General features: G+C 41.6%; 1 protein-coding gene across 1 annotated transcript in view; it reads right to left on the reverse strand.

Moving 5' to 3' along the window:
* Positions 1-19,443, reverse strand: part of Oamb (Octopamine receptor in mushroom bodies) — a 631,213-nt gene that overhangs the window by 502,192 nt on the left and 109,578 nt on the right. The window contains exon 2 of the mRNA XM_075877249.1: positions 17,657-17,765. The gene's annotated coding sequence lies outside the window, so the exon portion shown is untranslated. The remainder of the gene's footprint in view (positions 1-17,656; positions 17,766-19,443) is intronic.

A 19,443-nucleotide genomic window follows, 5' to 3' on the forward strand; every position in this document is an offset into this window, starting at 1 on the left:
AAGCGAACTTTTTTTGCAGTTCCAGGTAAGTTTCCTTCCAACACACTCTGAAATATAGTCCCTATGACTGGTCTTTTGTGTTAATATGTAGCAACCTTTCAAGAGTGAAGGAACACACAGAGCCCAAATAATCCTTGCACTGAATAACTACCATTCATTCATAAGCGACAATGAATAAACTAAATTCACCCGCTGTCTATGTTCCCTAGGCTATAAAAAAAGTATCTCCTCTGGTTTTTCCTTCCTATAAAAATCTTTTTCTCAAGCCCGAAGTGGTTACTTTACCCATTACAATTGGACTAAGTCCTCTTAAATTGCTTCCAGAATGAACTAGTCGTCGAAGTATTTTCTGTCTCAATCTTGTTGACGTATAAAAAAAAGGCATCGTAAATGTCTCGCGTTTAGGCATAGGCCTGAAATGTCCATGGCCAGCCCATAAAGGCTATCTAAAAGCACTGCTTAATTATGTGCGGAGCTTCTCCTACAAGGCGGCTTCTTAAAATACTGGGAAGCATTGAGACGCAGCACCTAATGTCCGGCTTGTCATTCTGCATTCATTTAACAGTTGCAAATATGGCTCGTATACTAGCTTATTATGCGATTACCCTCCAAAGAAACGGATGAGATTTGTTAAGGTAACAGTATTGCTGTTCCACTTACGACATTTCATTGATCAAACTTAGGCATGGCGCCGAAAGCATCCCGTGATTTTTTTTAACGATGCGGCAATCAAACGATGCTTTTGCGTTGTTTTTATGAAACGAAATACAAATTGGTACTTACGTTAAAGACGCAGTTCAGAAAAGCGGCAATGCTTGACGTATTTGTCACTAGATACTCCTGTACAGAACAAGTCTCTCTAGTTGTCCTGAATTCTTGTGAAGTTAATAAATTCTGTACGTCCGCTACGCCTTTTCTATTTACCTTAAATGGGCTGTAGAGAACATAACCGCATCAAAAAATACAGCAGTTCCCACACGCGCCTTTTAAGATGCGAAAACTACTTCGCCCACATAACCTTAAAGAAGCTATGACACCCAGTTTTCGACCATAATCTGCAATATGTGTGTTAATCCTTGCGGGTTCAGAAACTAGCTGGAGAAATTTTAGAGTATGTGGTCGAACACCTAGTTTATAATAGAATATCTTTACAAATGTATGCGGGACACAAGAGTCGGGTAACACTGGCTCAATGACGAGCCATGACGTAACAAGCCGCTGGCGTTGCACACGTCCGGACTCAGGCCAACGAATTTGTTTCCTGGTCACCTGCAGGTTCAGTGAAGATATTTCAGCTTTCTTCAGCTTGATATTCAAGTTTAACAATTTGCTGCGACTCATACATTGATAGAAGATGGAGACTCCGCTTCATTTCGTGAATGACGTCACACACACCATAATAAAGTGGCGGTCGCCAGTAGTGAGTGGTCATTGCAGGGCTCAGATCTAGTGCTCATGTGGCAACTTCCATGCTCATTAAGCAATGAAACGATATTTTAAGTACCATTTTTGATGTAGGTACAGACACAACAAACCCTCTTCTTCTATTTTCCGCTTAAAACCACAATTTGTTAGGTGACCATGTCACGGCCCCTTTAAACGACTTTTCATGGACACATAGTTGCAAGAGCCTACAACAACGCATAAAGTGACGAGATTCGTCCACTTGAACAGCATTGTGTATTCAGTGCTATGAGTCATCTTGTATGTTTATAAAAGCCACGCCAGTGAATGACAGCTACAAAGTGTTTAAATCACTAGGTGAGTGGTATAGCTAGGTATTGTCTACATATCTCACGTTAACTCTCGACTGAAGCGCTGCAGTACCTCTTCGACTCAACTGATATCAATGTACATCATGTACATCATCGTGTTTTTATCACTGATGGTTTTCAGCGATACCAGTGGTATCATGCTGTTTACATTACAGCATCACTTTTTGCGAATTAAACGTACGCCCCTTCAAAAATGTTTTAGGTGAGCGAGTTGCTTGACGAGCATGGCAACACGGTGAGATCGTCAGAGTGGCTAATGATGGGCTTGAAAACTAATATAGGCATGTGCCTAACGTGATGATGTGGTATTTTTGTACTTACTGCACCTTAAACGAGCAACGCTAAAAATACCGCCGTGTCTCACCAAAAAGCCTCTGAAACTTGCCAGTTTCAGCGTTTTACTTCTCCATAATACACCGTTAATGCATCCTTTTTTTTTGTGATTACCGATTTTAAAAAATTCAAGCAGTTTAAATGAGTTAGCATCGTGAATACTGGTTAACTATTTCGTTACCGTGGCTATTTAAATCGATAACCGGCGATCGACACTTTGAATCGTCTATTTTGGCATGTTGAATTTGTTTCTCCTGTACCTAGCAGATCTTAGTAGTTAGTCCAGCCACTGAACTTTTATAATCTGCTTCAATTTGCACGTTTAGGCAAGAAAGTGATTTTCGACAAACCTTTGCGTGAACAAATGTGCGTGTGTTGTTGGAAAATTGCACTTCACTGGCCAACTTCACAGACGTGCATGCCCCTTGAGGTTATGCTACAGTAATATCAAAGTTCTGTAATGAAAAGAACCTTTGCAAGTCAAATATTAAATTGAGGTGTCAGCTTCGCAATCTGAGAGTGATGACCAGTAATACTTGGCAGAAACTTATCGCAGATATTCAATAAAGAGCTGTTGCTAAGAGTCAGGGAGAATTCATTCTACAAAAAAATATTTCCGAAGATCTGCCGCATGTATAGAGTGTGGAGGCGGCCTCTTCAGCCACTTTCCAGCTGCTTTGTCTTCGCTTGTATCGTTGTATCAGACACAGGGCCGTATCTAATGTCGTAACACGTGCATGTTGCGCACCTGTGTTGAAAAAAAAAAAAACACGCGGTGCCTTAAACTGTCTTGCAACCGTATCTAAACTGAGTGAGCACGAGCTTAGAGTCCAAGCATGACAGCACCTCAGCTTCAGTTTTTATAGCGGCTATAATTTGCGTCAGCCTGTGACATTCGCAGCCATTCCATGGTTTGTTTTGCTTACAACATCGAGTTTTCTCGTCCACCGCAAGTGCGTAGATGATGAATTTTGTGCACCATCTTAGAGCTACTTTCATTACGTGCCATATCCACAGGTCGCTGAGGCACGATACACTGGCGCCGGTCGCAGTGCTGCTCCTCACGACAGGAAGCCACCGGAACACATCTTGACCCCAAACTAAGGAGTGGTGTGAAACGTTTTAGGACTGAACACAATTTTGTTTTTTTAACCTGAATACTAATTACAAAAATAGAAATAAATACGCTTGGATTCACACATTTGAACGCCAACTTATCTAGAGTAAGGTGGCGCATAAAAAGAGGTGGTGTTAGACGAACTAGTGAAGTCCATTGGACATCTTATTTTTAGAGAGATTGTTCATATTGCAGGCACCTATCTATATAGGAATACCTGTAGGCTTTCATGATTTAAAAACCAAAAAGTTCTGACAAAATTGAACGAGTGCACCTGTATCTCGCAACAAAAAAAAAAAAAAACTAAGCGGTGCTTCACCACATGGCAGAGCAATAAAGCAGGATATCTAATCAGATTTCCTTTTTCTATGTTTATAAAAACATTTTGTAAAAACTTTATTGTACCTCATACTATTCCTGCGTCATTAATCTTCAAAATGCATAATCTAAATTTTCTTTGTTTGGAATGTTAATTGTGGTGAATGTTCATACATTGTGCTTTTTCTTGCACTGTTTATCAGCAGCTGGCAGCAAAAAATTACACACTTGCACATTTTTAGAATTCCAAAATATTTTCTTGATTCTCAACTTATGCTGTTAATATTCGCTTTACAATTGTTTGGAAAAAACATTTCATTGTGCACAATTTGATATGCTGCAATGCCTTCTGACAACTGGGCTGGTGGCATCATGTTGATATTAGATTGCTTGGATTTGCTTTATAGTTGTTTTGCCAGCACCCGCACTTTATAACAAATCTTCGAGATTTTAGGTCACTGAAACAAATTCTAATCTAAAACTGACAACGTTCCGTGGACTCGATATGAGTGGAAAGTTTGTTAAATTTTGGCGGCACAAACCCTCCATGCTTGTTATATAGAGGTTATTCGTTTTTAGAGTATCGGAAGTGAGGCTTGCCCAACTTCTCTGGCCCATACCAGCAGAGAGCTGCTTGGCGCGCACCCGCTAGGCTAGCTATAGCCAGCTAGTTCATCTTTTGTGTACTGGAGGTGAGTGAAGTGTATACTATTTCAGCAGCACATATTCACTATATAGGCTTGCAATGGACAGCTTTTTTTTTTTTCATTTTTAGAGAACCGGAAGTGAGTAGAGAAGCTTGCCCAACTTCTGTGGCACATACCCTCTAGGAGCTGTTTGGAGCATATAGACAGCTTTTTTGTATTATGTAGACCGGAGGTCAGTGAGGCGTGTCCAAATCTGTCACACATACTCACTAAAGCTTGTTACAGACAGTTTCTTCATTTTTAGAGGACAAGAAATGAGTAGCAGGAAGTGAGCATTAGATATTATTGCCTGGCCTACTGTCAAGCCACAATATCAATGCTTTTGGCATTGCGCAATTGAACTTCACTTAATCAGCTCAGTTTATTTTTTTCGGTCCCCCTTAAAGAAAAACTACACCTTGACATCAACTTTTGTCTCTTTTTCTTCTATTTTTAGAGACTAGGAGCCCAAAGTGATTGTAACCCAGTAAATTGACCCCCCCCCCCCAAAAAAAAAAACAAGAGGAAATGCTCAACTTTGTGTAAGTATACGTAACTGATGTCACTCTGGTCGAATGCTGTTGTTACATTTGTTCATTCAAAGCGATATCTCTTTTGCCTACAACATCAACCAGCATCCATTGTCGTTCTACTGGTCCCGAAAACTTACTTATGGCTTCCGCAGTCTATCTTGGCATTCAAAAATACATATACTCGAAAAAAATAACGTTTTAATTTTTCTGTTGCGGAGCCGACTTACCCTATGCATATTACTTGTTGCGCATGTATGCGTTATGACATGTGTATTGGGAGGCCTCTGAAAATGGAAGTGGTTTTGTTTGTTTTTTTTTTGTAGAAAGAAAAACGAGATATGTGCCAATTGTGAGGAACTTTTTTATTTTGCACTTATGCTCACAGTGTGACGATTGTTTTTACGAGGCCTTGAAAACAACGCGACAATCATATTTGTTTACCGGTCGTAAACTTCCCGCTCTGGATAGGCTTCCTCAAGGGACCATGCTGCAGATAGTACGCACATATATGTTGTATTTCGCAGACGTAAAAGTTGTCGTTGATGCGCAGCTTACCGACTTTGGAAAAAATGATGCGAGTTACTCGTTGCAGAAGCTTTTACTGAGCTCCAACCATCAAGCAAGAGCATTCGCTGTCTTATATCATTCGCCTGTTGTTTCTTCCTCCCTTCCCTCCTCCCACCTTTGTTTTTCTTGCACCATTCGAAATATCAAAAAGAAAGAAGCAAGACACACTTCTAGTCTCGTTAAAAAACAGCAAGGAAGTCAATGAGCCATTTTCGAAACTCTTACGTGTTTTTGTGTCACGACGCTCTGGCCGACAATATTACACTAAGCATGCACGATCCAACACGCGCACTAAAAATAAAAATAACAACAGTAAACTCTTATTGCTTCTGCGCATACCATGCGTTATGGATTTCATGATGATGAATAAAGTTCTTCAGGTACAAAACAAACCCGAATTATCTGCAAAGACAGCTCACGTAAGTGCTTTTACCGGGGCCGTATGGCATACTTCTCCCGTTATTTATCGCATTTTTTATCGATAAGTAGAGTTGAAACAACCATCTTTATTAATCTTTTGAGTAATTCGAGCACATGCAACATCTTTTTTGACAGTGACTGTTCGAGGCATTAAGGCCGAGACATTCCTTCCTTTTTTTGTCTTTCTTCGCAGAAACGTTGAGCTGTGAGATGCTGAGTTGAGTAAAGCGATTCTTTCGGCCCTTCGGCGTTCCTCTTTGTTTTCTGATGAACAGAAAAAAACTGCTTGTGCTACTTCATGTTGGTGTTTCCTGCTCCTCTTGCACGGATGAAATCTTGTATAAATCTCTGTATCCGTTCATTGTTTACTGTGGGTCATAGGTTTTGATGTACATTCAGTGAGAAGTGGGAATGGACAAAGGGATGGAAAGGTGTTTAAATCATAAGTGGGGCATACAAAACTGCGAGGCCGTGCGTCTCTTTTTCACCGTCTCGCGTTATACGCAGTGGAACTAAGATCCGTTACTGGCAGCATGAAATCGCTAATTTCAATTGTTTCTTCCAGCGCGTTTTCTTCATACAAATGACTTCAAGCACGGTGCATTCCAACATGCGGAGTGCTAACGTCATACAAGTTCGAGCGCTCCTCAGTTCCATTGGTTAGAATGTTTGACTTGTAATAATTAACTACGAAGATGTTGATAGCCCCCCCCCCCCCTCACCATCAACAAAATGTAGCGCCTGTAATCACTACTTCGCTTCGTGTCGTAACACTGCATGCGTTGATATTTTTGAGAGAACCGAGTGGAGGGGAACACAGTCATAAATACTGTTACCATGACCATTTTGTGCGGCCTATTTTAAGTCGTATCGTGCGGTGTGGGCGCTGGTAATGCCAACAACACAGAGTTTATTTCTTAAATAGAATTTTCAGAAAAGACATCTCAAAAGTAACGAAATAGCAGCCCGAAGAGTGTTTGAGAATACGTGACAAGAAATCCTCCTTTGAACGTCGAGGTCGAGCACGTTGTGCGATTCATGCAGCCCTTCGCGTGGCGCCTGTATGGTGAGCACATTTTTTGCCCTGTACTATTTTCCATTATTGTTTTTACCCGCCACTCTTGCATACCAGTGACCATTTCGATAACATAAAGGGCAGAACTTACGATTGCCGTCCAATGCGGTTTTGACGCATGACCCGAGTAGGAACGCCACGTATGACGTCACGAAAAGAGCCGCACGCTGCTATCGCCTCTGGTTCAGGCTGCGGCGGTGCTGTCAAAAGAGTGTGAACTACTAAGCGCCATGGCGTAGATCACTGGCGCCCCAGTGACGCGGACTAACCACTGACACACGGCGAAATAGGGATAGTGTTGAAACGCCAGACAAAACATTTTCCTTTCATTTAAATTTCGGCGGTGCTATTTCGTCACCCGGGACGTTTCTGCCCATACCACGTGACTCTCCTGCGTGTGACGACAACCGGAAGTTCCGGTTGTCGTCACACGCAGGAACGTCCGAAAACCACCTTATGATTATGAGAGACGCCGTAGTGGAGGGCTCCGGAAATTTCGACCACCTGGGGTTTTTTAACGTGCACCCAAATCTGAGCACACGGGCCTACAAAATTTTCGCCTCCATCAGAAATGCAGCCGCCACAGCCGGGATTCGAACCTGCGACCTGCGGGTTAGCAGCCGAGTACCTTAGCCACTAGACCACCGCGGCGGGGCCCGATACCTGCGAAAGTGGGCTACAAAATTACGAGAAAAAATAGAGGAAATGGAGTTATGTGGAAACAGTAAGATACTAAACAAGAATTGCAACCAATAGGCTGTATTTGTTACTCTAGTTTAAAGAAAAACGTGGCTGATACCCCTATCTAGGAATCGGTATGACACGAAAGTGAAACATATCTTTACAGAGGTAGTTGGGAGTTTATTGTGCATTGTTTCAGCAACAACTACCACTTGCAATGTCACGTTAGAAACGGTGAGCAGCTCGAAACTGGCAGCGCACACCTCAAGAACAAAGCACGAATGAAATTAGGATACACCAAATGAGCGCGGACTAAGAACTGCCATATTTCTTCCTGCGTGGTGTGTCAGCAGCGTGCTTCTTTCGTAAACGCGGCCGTGGCAGCTTGCGAAGTGACTTTCGTCCTCTCCCGAATCACGAGTCTGATAAGCGCGTGCCAGGAGAGACCACGCAGGAGGTGACCTTGAGAGCACGTCGAACGCGAGAACCTGGCGCCATCTCACCACTGATAATAAAAACGCGCTAAAGTTTCGAAGCTCTGAAGATTGCCAAGCCATGTGTGGTGTATATAAATGGCTTGCCGTTAGCACCTCAGACAACACTTCGTGGCGTAGTGCATAGCGTCAAGCGCTGAGAATAGAGAAGTTGCTGGTTTAATTCGGTGCGACACATGTTTGCCTTCCAAGTTTTGTCTTTCTACTCTCTCAGTATATATTTTAGATGCGAAGCAGCTTTTTGACCAGCCTGTGTAAACGCTGTCCATCCGTGTTAACGCACTGCACCACGCTCTCTTCGTCGCAGGTTTTGGAGTGGTGCCAAGTAGGTCACGCCTTCACTCGCAGTGCGCGATGACGTCTCTCTCTCCCTTGCCTTTCGCGTGCTCACCACGTGTCATCTCTCGTTAGGTTCATCCTCTCCACCGCTCACAACGTTCGAGTGCATATTGAATGAACGCCCTTTCAGCTTGTTTATTTGCGGTGGAGAGGACGCAGGAAAGCGACGCTTCTTCGCCTGCCGAAACATGCACGGAAGCCGTTTGGCCGAACCCAGCCATCGTCGACATTGCGAGGGTTAGCAGATCCGAGAGCGTTGACAAATGGCGACGTCCCACCTGCAACACCGACTAGGCGCGAGCCAAGAAAGGGGAACGCAAGCGTCGGCAGCGGAAGACTAACGACACCGACGAGGCACGATTCAAAAACATCAATCGCGTCCGCGCGCACTGCTGTGGCTTCGCATCCAGGCTTGACAATGGGAAGATGTTAGTTTTTTAGTGTCACTGCCGTGACGGAAATACGTCAGTGGAACCATGGTGCACCCCGGCACAAAACGCTTTCGTGTTAAAAAAAGAAGCAAACAATACAGCCAACGCTAAAACTCTGCCATGTTGAAAAATGAAAGGGGGCATCAAACGTCTGCTCCAGATGGCAGCGGAGAAATCTATTTTGTGTCAAACATAATGTCGTGGCAAATGGCTGAAGCGCATGAACACCGGCTCTCAACAACGGCACCCTTTATAGAGAAGTATATAAAACATCTACGAAGCCGTCGGATCATTAGGCTCACCGTTCTGGATGCTGTTGTGTAAGCTGGGTTATCGTTTTCACGGCTGTCTCTCCATTTGTGGTTCAGAAAAATATCGCACGCTTACAGCTTAATTACAGACTTCAAAGCTACCCCTATGCTTTAGTTCGCCACTGGTAGCAGGCTACAACGAAAATATGAACGCTAGTAACAAAAATAGCATAGAAAAAAACATGAGTGAATTAATTAAGCGAATGCCTCAAAAAGCAGCTACATGCGGCGAATGGCCATTATGTATGCAATTTTTTTGCTTATGAAGCAGAGCAGTGCTGCAAACTTTTCGGTTGATTAGCTGCTAACTCGCTTTACGCAGTTTTCATACCGATTGTTAACTATTACGAAAAAAAGAGAACAATACGTGGAAATGAGACAGATGTCGATAGCGCCTAAAGTAATGGAATGCACTACATCATTACGAGACCTTGCATAACAACGGTGGCTGCATGCAGAGTACACGCATGGAAAGATATGGGTGTGGTTGACGTTTATCTCATTTTTGGTGTTACCTGCAGTGGTAGCCTAGCATGTAAGTTTGTCGGGTCCGTGAATTCGAAGGCGCGGGTTTGATTCTCAGCCATGGTGACCGCCTTTCGATAGGGGCAAAATGCAAAAAACACTCGTATACTTAAATATAGGTGCACGTTAAAGAATATCAGTTTGTAGTACAGAAAGCCGAGCTATAGTTGGTAATGTATTGTAAAAAAAGCACGTAGGCACAGCAAGCTCGTGTTGATGTGTCCACGTGTGTTTTGACGCTGTTTTGCAACCCCAAATAGACAAAATTACCCCGGAGTTACTCGCTACAGAGGGCCGCATCGCAATATTGTGATTATGGTACGTAAAACGTCAGCTACAACAATTATTATTATTATTATTAATGATAATAATAATAATAATCATAATAATAACATTATTATTATTATTACCTTCTAAGTATCTAAACAGTCATACCACTTGTTCATGAAAGGAGAATTCAGCAATGTTGTGCTATAGTGATGAACTTAACTAGGCAATTGTTTCGGCCTTTTTCACAGCACCTGTATTGTTTAGACCCCCCCCCCCCCTCCCCTATGGGGGCGTTCAAACGATCGCATTCCTTCCTTATTGGAATGACCGATGACACCCTGTGTGATGCCTGTCGTTGGGAGGAGATGATACGCCACATACTGTGTGACTGTTCAGACTATATTAATCAAAAACAGTCACTTGCGTCTGTTATAGCACACCTTGACAATATAAAAATATTCGTCGAGTCTATTCTCACATGTCGCCGACAGCTGATGGCGGCCAAGGAACTACTGAGAAACTACTGAGGTGACCAAGGAACTAACGAGGTAACCTACGTTAGCATTGACACAATGAAAGATAATCTTACTAGTATCATCAAAGAGCGTGGAAGGGAAGTAGGAGATAATCACTAGACAGGACCCTGGAAAATTATCTCTGGAGACAAAAAATCTTACTAAGAGACGACAAACCATTAAAGCTCCAAATGCAACCGACAAAATAGAGCTAGTGGGGCTTGCGAAGTTAATCAATAAGTGTAAGGTAGCCGACATCAGAAGGTATAACATGAGAGAATGGAAAAGGCTGTAAAAAGCGGCTGAAGCCTAAACGCTGCGAAGGCAAACTTGTGCATAGGCAAAAATTGAATCTATGCATTAAGAAACAAGGAAAGCAATGTCATAACCAATATGAATAGGATAGTCGAGGCGGCAGAGGACTGCTACAGATAGCTATACAGAATTCAAGAAAACCAGGGTGACATCGTGAGAAACAATAATTGTCCAGAGGAGTTTGACAGCCTACCAGTAACAATAGGGGAAGTAAGGAAAGCCCTAGAAGGAATGGAAAGAGGCAAACCCGCAGGAGAGAACAAGGTAACAGCAGACCCCCTGCAAGGGGGCGGAGAAATTGTGTTAGAGAATCTGGCCACCTTATACACGAAGTTTCTTTTGACAGGAAGGGTACCATAATCTTGGAAGAACGCCAACAATATCCTAATTCATAAGAAACTAGATGTCAAGGACTTGAAAATTTACAGGGCGATTATCTTACTGCTCGTTATCTACAAACTACTGGCAAAAATAATAGCTAATTGAATTAGGGTGACATTTGAGTTCAAACAACCAAAAGACCAAGCAGGATTTTGTATAGGTTACTTAACAATAGACCATATTCATACTATCAATTTGGTGATAGAGAAATTTGAGGAATATAACCAATTTATACATATGCCCTTCTTAGATTACGAGAAGCCGTTAGACTCAGTCGAGACATCAGCAGTAATGCAGGCACTGCGAAATCAGGGCATCAAAGAACAATACATAAACATACTGGAATAAATCTACAGTGAATGCACAGCCATCATTATTCTCCATAAAGAAAGCGACAGAACTCCAGCAACGAAGGGTGTAAGGCAGGGAGACACGATCTATCAAATGCTTTTCACCGCATGTTTACAGGAGGTTTCCAGAACCCTAAATTCAGAAAAGTTTGGGATAAGAGTTATCGGAGAGTATCTTAGTAACCTGCGATTAGCTGATGACATTGTCTTGACGAATAATTCAGGGAACGAATTACAACTCGTGATTACAAAACTTAACACAGAAATCAGAAAATTAGGTCTAAAAATTAATACGCACAAACCTAAAGTAATGTGCAACAGTCTCCACAGAGAACATCACTTTGCAATAGGTACAGAGACGCTGGAAGTTGTAAAGGATTATGTCTATTTAGGACAGGTAGTAACCGCGAAGCCGAACCATGAGAGTGAAATCACTAGAAGAATAAGGATGGGGTACATCACATTGGTCAAGCATTCACAAATCATGAATGGTAATCTCCCACTTACGTTCAAGAAGAAAGTATGCAACAGCTGCATCTTGCCAGAACTTAATTACGGAGCAGAGAACTTGAGGCTTATAAAGGGAGTTCCGCTTAAAATGAGGGCGTCGTAACAAGCGATGGAAAAAAAACGAAAGATGTAACCTTAAGAGACAAGATGGGGGCAGAGTGGGCCAGGAAAGAAACCGGGATTAAGCATATAATAGTGAAAATTAAGAAGAAATGAGCATAGGCCGGGCACGTAGCGCGTAGGCAGGGTAACCATTGGTCATCAAGGGTAACTGAATTCCCAAAGAAGGCAAACGCTCAAAGGGGAGACAGAAAGTTAGGTGGGCCGATAAGATTAAAACGTTTGCAAGTACAACGTGGTGATGGAAAGCACAAGACCGGCTTGATTGGAAGATTATGAGACAGGCATTTGCCCTGCAGTGGGCGCATCCAGGCTGATGATGATGATTAATAGACATTCCTTGTTAAGTTTCTTAGACCAGTATATCTTGGCCAGAACATGTCATTGAGTTTTGGTTGAGGGTGCAGTGGCACGTCTAAAGACTTCAAGCCATTGCTTGATCACGATAGAAAGCTTTAACCATCCACAGACCCAGAGCGCCAGTGATAGAATACAGGCCTTATTTTATTGTTTCTAATCAGCACTTTCAACGCACGCAAAGACCTGGAAACTACTGTATAAGAGCGGTGCGCCGAGTAATCATTCATTTACTTCTATAAAAATAGAGGGTTTGTTAAAGGGTGTTGTGTCTTAAAGAAAAATTATTTTAAAAAAGCGTGCGCTTTTCTCAAACGGAGACTGCAATGATTGCAGTGGCCTTTATGTGCCCGGTAAGTACTACAGAATGATTCCAGGTAAAGCCCGAGGCCAGCCAAGATGTACGATCCTCCCCGTGAGATAAGGAAGCACGAGGGAGCGTCCTTCCCCTCCTCTAAGCGGGGCAAAGTACGCGAGGAAGATTGGAGCGCTGGCCGCTGCGCGATGTGCCTATGCGCGCTCATTAAGCCATCTTGCTGGTAATGCTGAAAACACGATAATTCCTGCCGAGCCCCATCAGCAGAGGTAAGTGGTAGATATAATTATCTTGCGCTTTGAACGTTCAAGGACATGCTCCTCGGTGGCTCACTGGTCAACGCCTCGCATTCACGACAAAGAGTTTCCACGTCCGATTCCGCGCGCCGGAGTCTTTTATTAGATTTTTGGTTCGTTCTTGCGTTCTCATATATATATATATATATATATATATATATATATATATATATATATATATATATATATATATATATATATATATATATAATATACAGCGAGTGATGGTGACGCCGGTGGCCAAATCCAGCCGAGAGTGTCCATATATTTCAATAGATATTTTGCGCGGTATTTCGCACTCATCACTTATTTTTTATACTCATAAAGTTGCACATACTGCACGGTGATCGTCGTTGGCTACAGATAATCAAAGAAGAAATTACAGTATTATTTATTAGGAACTGGATATGTGCAATACTAGTTAAAATGAGCATGTTTCACAAAAACTTTTCTTTTCCATTTATAAACAGCCTGAAGATAAGAAATCAAAGACTTTTTATCTGAACTGAACAGAACTTTGAACTTTACTTCGCATCTATACATTTTACAGATATTGGGAACACCGGCAAAAGGCCACATAACAGCTTGAAGACGTCTGTGTTCCTTTTTTATTTTTTGGCAACAACGGTGGGCGAACAGAAACAAAGCAAAATGCATAAACAGGTAATTGTTAAAAAAAGAGCAGTGTGCGTAAAAACATGACTGAACATAAGTAAATTCAAAGAAACACGTTTGTGCAGCTTTCAGGAAAAAAAAACATTATATAAGAATAATTTAAAAAAAACACTTGTATTTCAAACATCCAACTGATCCATATAAAAAATTGAAACGCGTCGCTACACTTTTTGAACATATAAATAAAGAATATGCATAATAAAAGTACAAGCATCGTAAATATTCACTAACGAATGTTTCTGCTATGAAGAGGATTTCACCAGGAGAAAATAAAGCTTTTTGTTGTAGACAAGAAAAAGAAAAAAGCTTCATTGACAATGAAAGCATAGTGGTCTTGTTATGAACTTTTAATCTCCGGTACTTCGGCATGTATCCTAAATTGATAGGGAACAATCTCGGAATGCCTTTTAATATTGACGTTAAGTTATACACTAGAAACGTTGATATTATCAAAGAAGTAAAAGCTTAGGACGCAAAAAAAAACTACAACATGCAAAAGTGAAAGGTATCTCGCGAAGGCAAGACTTGCGGTGACGAATCTTTGCTACGCAGCACGTTGTGAGTTCTAGAAAACGCACAACTAAGGCTAAGTAGCTTTTAATGATATCAGGAAGACAATTTGCAAATATGAACGAAACCTTATGCCTGGCGACATTTATGGCGTCTTAAAAAATAATGGAGACAGAGAGAAAGATTGAGGAAGTCAGATAGTACTGTTCTGTTCAGTTATCAACGATACTATGATCAATGTAAAATTGAAATAGAAATCTCTCCTTTATTGCTGTATTTTTTATAGCACTAACTCTTTCTACAGCAATGTGAATCTGGACAACTTGTGTATTATTATGACCTAACTATTACAAATGATCGTTTCTTTATATACACTTTACAAAACAATACGTTGATCTAACGATGAGCGAGTTAAATTCTCGATTTCTTTGCACGATTTCTATCATAACGGCAACCGAGAATCAACGTGCCACCAACCTAATCGAAGGCTCAGACCGAGTGATGTTGGCGCCTGCATTGCGCTACCTGTGAACCAGGCACCCTGGAGCTTTTCCCCGAGGTTGAAAAGCCGTGCGAGTTTGAGGCGTTGTCACCTAGTTCCGAACTGATCAAGTTATCTTATTCCTGAATAAAATGCACACCTACTTACCTCTCCCCCCTTACTCGTATTCCTTCCCCAATCACAAAGAAAAATATTCTCGATGCGACATCCATAAAATAATATGGGAAACTTGCACTTCGTTTTGCACCACGTAAACAACATTTTATAAGATTCACTACTACGATTCCGTCTTGTGCACGTTTACCACTTGACTCCACTTAACAAATAAGTTAGCCAGAATACGGATCAGCTTGCTAAATTATGTACATTTGAATTGGGAATTAGGGTAAATAAAGGTGAGAGGAAGAAATCATGAGACGACTTCGGATCAGACGTTATCGTCAATATTCCCATTTTTCCCTAGTCTGAGCTTCGTCTACGTCTCAGAGCATCACCTTTTGCGTTGCCTCGAGCTCAAGTACCGTATCAGTTTACCAACATTTATATGTACAGTTGATGTCGTGAATAAGTCCCCCGTCAAAACGTTGCCTTCAGTGACAATCCTGGTTTCACCACTTCAAGCCTGCATATTTCTGCTAATCTCTTTCTTGTCTGGGTAACATTTACAAGCATATTAGAGGTGAATCGATCGACGTACTAATATTTATACTCGGCACTTCTATGTGTTGGGGTTTCCGATAAAAACTGAATTATGGAGATTGTCCCTCATTAGCGATGTCCTAAAAAGCGATATTTTTTGTTTGCTCGACTGCTTTGAGTCCTGATAAAGCCGTCCGTGCACTTAATATAGGCCAAGTGAGCAGCTGGAGTTCCTGAGGCCAATTCCGGGAACTGCGTGAGCTGGAAGTCGGATAATGCACATTTGCTTATCTATCAGTGGCAGAATTAGTGATGCCTATTTACTGAAGGAAAGGAGGAGAGGACTTAGAAACGCAGCTTTCTCACTAGCTTCCTGGAGTGACCGTCTGACCATCTAAAGAGCGTACTGCAAGGACCTTCAAAATGGTTGCAAGAGGGTTCCCATGATGAGCACGGTAAGCGCGATTTGCGTTCCACGTGGTAAATGATTATCTCTTGAAATATGATTGATGATATGATGGTAAAGTATCTCTTGAAATATGATTAGCGTATACAGGAAAGAGTGACCATAGCAGAGAGAGACAGATAAATAGAGAGGAAAGGCAGGGAGGTTAACCAAGCTGGGCTCGGTTGACTACCCTACACTTGGGGTGGGGGAAAAGGAGAATAATAGAACGGAAAGAGATAGAAAAGAAGAGGAGTAAGAAAGAGAAGCATGAATAGTCAGCTCGAAACTACACAGCATGGTCTCGCAAAGTTCTTTCAGGATGTACGGCTTCGTAATGCGCCCAGCATTCTGCTGCTTCGAATTTCTCTAAGCACTAAAGCTTACCACCTAGAAAATTCTGGTCTCGACTAATGTGGCGCAAGGTATAGGGCAAACCATTTTGAAGCGGAGCTAAAGAGAGGTGGCCAAAGCAAAACCTTGTCACACGTCTGTATGGTGACATTTTCAAATTCGAGAGTCACTAGAGAGTGCCCTAAACTTAAAATACCTTGATTGCAAATTCCGCCAGCTCCCACGCACTGTGAGAATTGATTTCATGTGAAGCACTCAGTGAATAAAAACCTGTCACATCTGCTTGTTGGTTTCGCGGCAAGCATTACGAGGTGCATCAAGGAATACTTGTGTAAATTCTGCAGTTGCGGGTGCCACGCGTGGCTGATGGAAAGAAATTCATGACGTATACACGACAAGCATGTCACGTTACTCATGTAATAACTTATTAAGCCTCTTTGTCATACACTCATGTCCTTGTACGTAAATTACGACCACACGAACGCACCCAGACGTAGGTGGCTTGATAGATAGATAGATAGATAGATAGATAGATAGATAGATAGATAGATAGATAGATAGACAGACAGACAGACAGACAGACAGACAGACAGACAGACAGACAGACAGACAGACAGACAGACAGACAGACAGACAGACAGACAGACAGACAGACAGACAGACAGACAGACAGACAGACAGACAGACAGACAGACAGACAGACAGACAGACAGACAGACAGACAGACAGACAGACAGACAGACAGACAGACAGACAGACAGACAGACAGACAGACAGACAGACAGACAGATAGATAGATAGATAGATAGATAGATAGATAGATAGATAGATAGATAGATAGATAGATAGATAGATAGATAGATAGATAGATAGATAGATAGATAGATAGATAGATAGATAGATAGATAGATAGATAGATAGATAGATAGATAGATAGATAGATATGGTTAAAAAGTGCGTTTGATCTGCAAAGAAGTGCTTCGTCTTTTAAAATCCCGCTTGTATTACGTGATACATCTGACCTCTCTTGGAACATAGCGTTATTCTATGCCCATGCTTTGGTGTTCTTTAACCATTTTTGTTTCTGTGCTTATTTCTACGCAAACTCATCTTCAATAAACAAAGCTTAGTAAGTGTTAGTCATTCCTATCTATATCTAACAAACATTCTCTATACATTAGAAAATTTCATTGGCACTTTCTCGTGCTCTATACCGAAGTTTCGTGCAATGGCGTATCAATTGTGAGGTCGCCTAGTAGGCAGAAGTAAAGAAATCACACAATTATTGAAAATTCAACATTTAGTACCCTGTTGCATTTTTCTCATATCATTTTCTTCTCTTTATTAACACCCATTAGAGCACCGAATACCAAAAAGCATTTGTAAGAGCGAGCTTCAAGCTAAATTTCGGAATTTTCGTGACTCTTGATACCGTCTTCGATAACGTATATCTGTGTGACCTGCAACAAACAAGAACATTTGGAACGTTAACTGACCTCATAAGAAATTCTGGGGACTTTTGTGGTGCTTGGCGGGTGGCAGCCTTGTGAACACCCGTCAGAAATGCGAAGCAATGCGGAACTTGCTGGGACTGCAGGACTGCCCCTGGGACAGATGAGAGAAAAGGCGAGATTGCACGTTATACAAGTCATTGGGCACAAGCATAAAGCGAGAGTGATTTGGCTGTGAAATTGAACGCATAGAGGAAGCGATTAACGATAAGTAATGGCTACGCAGTACAACTCGAGGAAGCGATCCTTAGGAATTTTAATGCGTGGTGGTTTTATTTAATTTCCAACTTTTCGCTTTTTGTCTATGCTCCATGGCTCTTGATAATCTAATTAAATAAATGCCATTCTGTCTCATTTGTATGTGAAATAATCGTCCAGCTGGCTGTACTGCTAAATGCTTCTGATATATAAGTGTATATTAAGTACGCGGGCGTAAAATTTTGAGCATTATTTGTTTGCGCGTGACCATGGAAAGTTTTAAACCTTGTATAGTAGCGAAATTTCACAACTCGTGATTGGGAATTCAAACGAAGAACTATCTAATAAAGGAGTTATCACATATAGCTTTCTCGCCCAGCCCACATTCTTGAAGAACGGCTCATTTCTGATCGTCCCCCTTCTTTAAGAAAAAAAAAGACAGAACAATAAAGGTATGTATACACCTTACTAATGTTTTATCCTGCAGGGCTGAAAATCAGCTTTCCCAAGCTTTTTTGCTTAATTTCTTTCACTCTTTAAGTTGTACTGTCCTTGTATTCATTATGTGTGCTACGAGAAAAATTTATCCCTAAACGTATGGTCTACAATGTGTCCCTATGGTTTTCCTAACAAGATGGAGCATTTCAGAAGCACGATTCTTTATAAAAGAAAAGCTGTTTCATAAAGGAGTTGCCATGATAGTCAGCGTTCTTTCCATAGAGCAGTAGTAGCATATTTCGCTGGACTTGTATGTATGCCTTTTCTACCAGAATTTCTATAACAAGTTAGTTTGGCAACAGTAAAGAAAAGCAGTGTTAGATTGTGTTCTCCGATCAGTAAGAAGGCTCCCAGAATCTGTGCGTGCTTTGTGTTTCTCTTTTGTGCTGCTTCTTCTTTGTTATATGAATTCAACCAGTGAACCTTAAGCTTCACAATACCCCTTTTTGAAAGCTAGTCACACAGTGGGGCTACACAATAGTATACGGTTATAAATCTCGCCTGATTCGCCGACAATAAAAACAGTTTTCAGCTACGTTTTGTGTTGTGACATTGCCGACGGAGACGACGGCATTAACGAGTGACCCTAATACAGACCAAAAGCTCCACATGCCAGCACACACCATCTATAATATTCCGCAAGAGATAATAATGGGCACTTTTGTGAATGAAAACAAAAAAAAATAATAAAAGAAGACGCATACACACTCTAAGGTCATATTAGTTTGAGTCAACAGACTGTACCACTGAATGACATACGTCTCTAAAGAGTCCTTATTTTTTGTTTGTCCGCCATCGAAAACATCGTGAACTCTATTTTGTTGCGACTACGTTGAACAAACATCGTCATAAAGCATGGTGTTGCTCAATAACCTAACAGCCGTCGCCTGAATGTGATACGGTATATATTTTCAGTAATGGGAAGCGATGTGGAATAGCACCGAAACTGACGAAAATAAGAGTGAATGACGCATTGCTGTTGGGATCGGGCACACAACGCGACGAACGAAGAATAAGTGCTTTGTTTTGTTAACATTGACAAACGCGCGTGTGATAGCTAACGTCGCCGCTTTAAA

Source organism: Rhipicephalus microplus, chromosome X (genome assembly GCF_043290135.1).
Source record: "Rhipicephalus microplus isolate Deutch F79 chromosome X, USDA_Rmic, whole genome shotgun sequence".
NCBI lineage: Eukaryota > Metazoa > Arthropoda > Arachnida > Ixodida > Ixodidae > Rhipicephalus > Rhipicephalus microplus.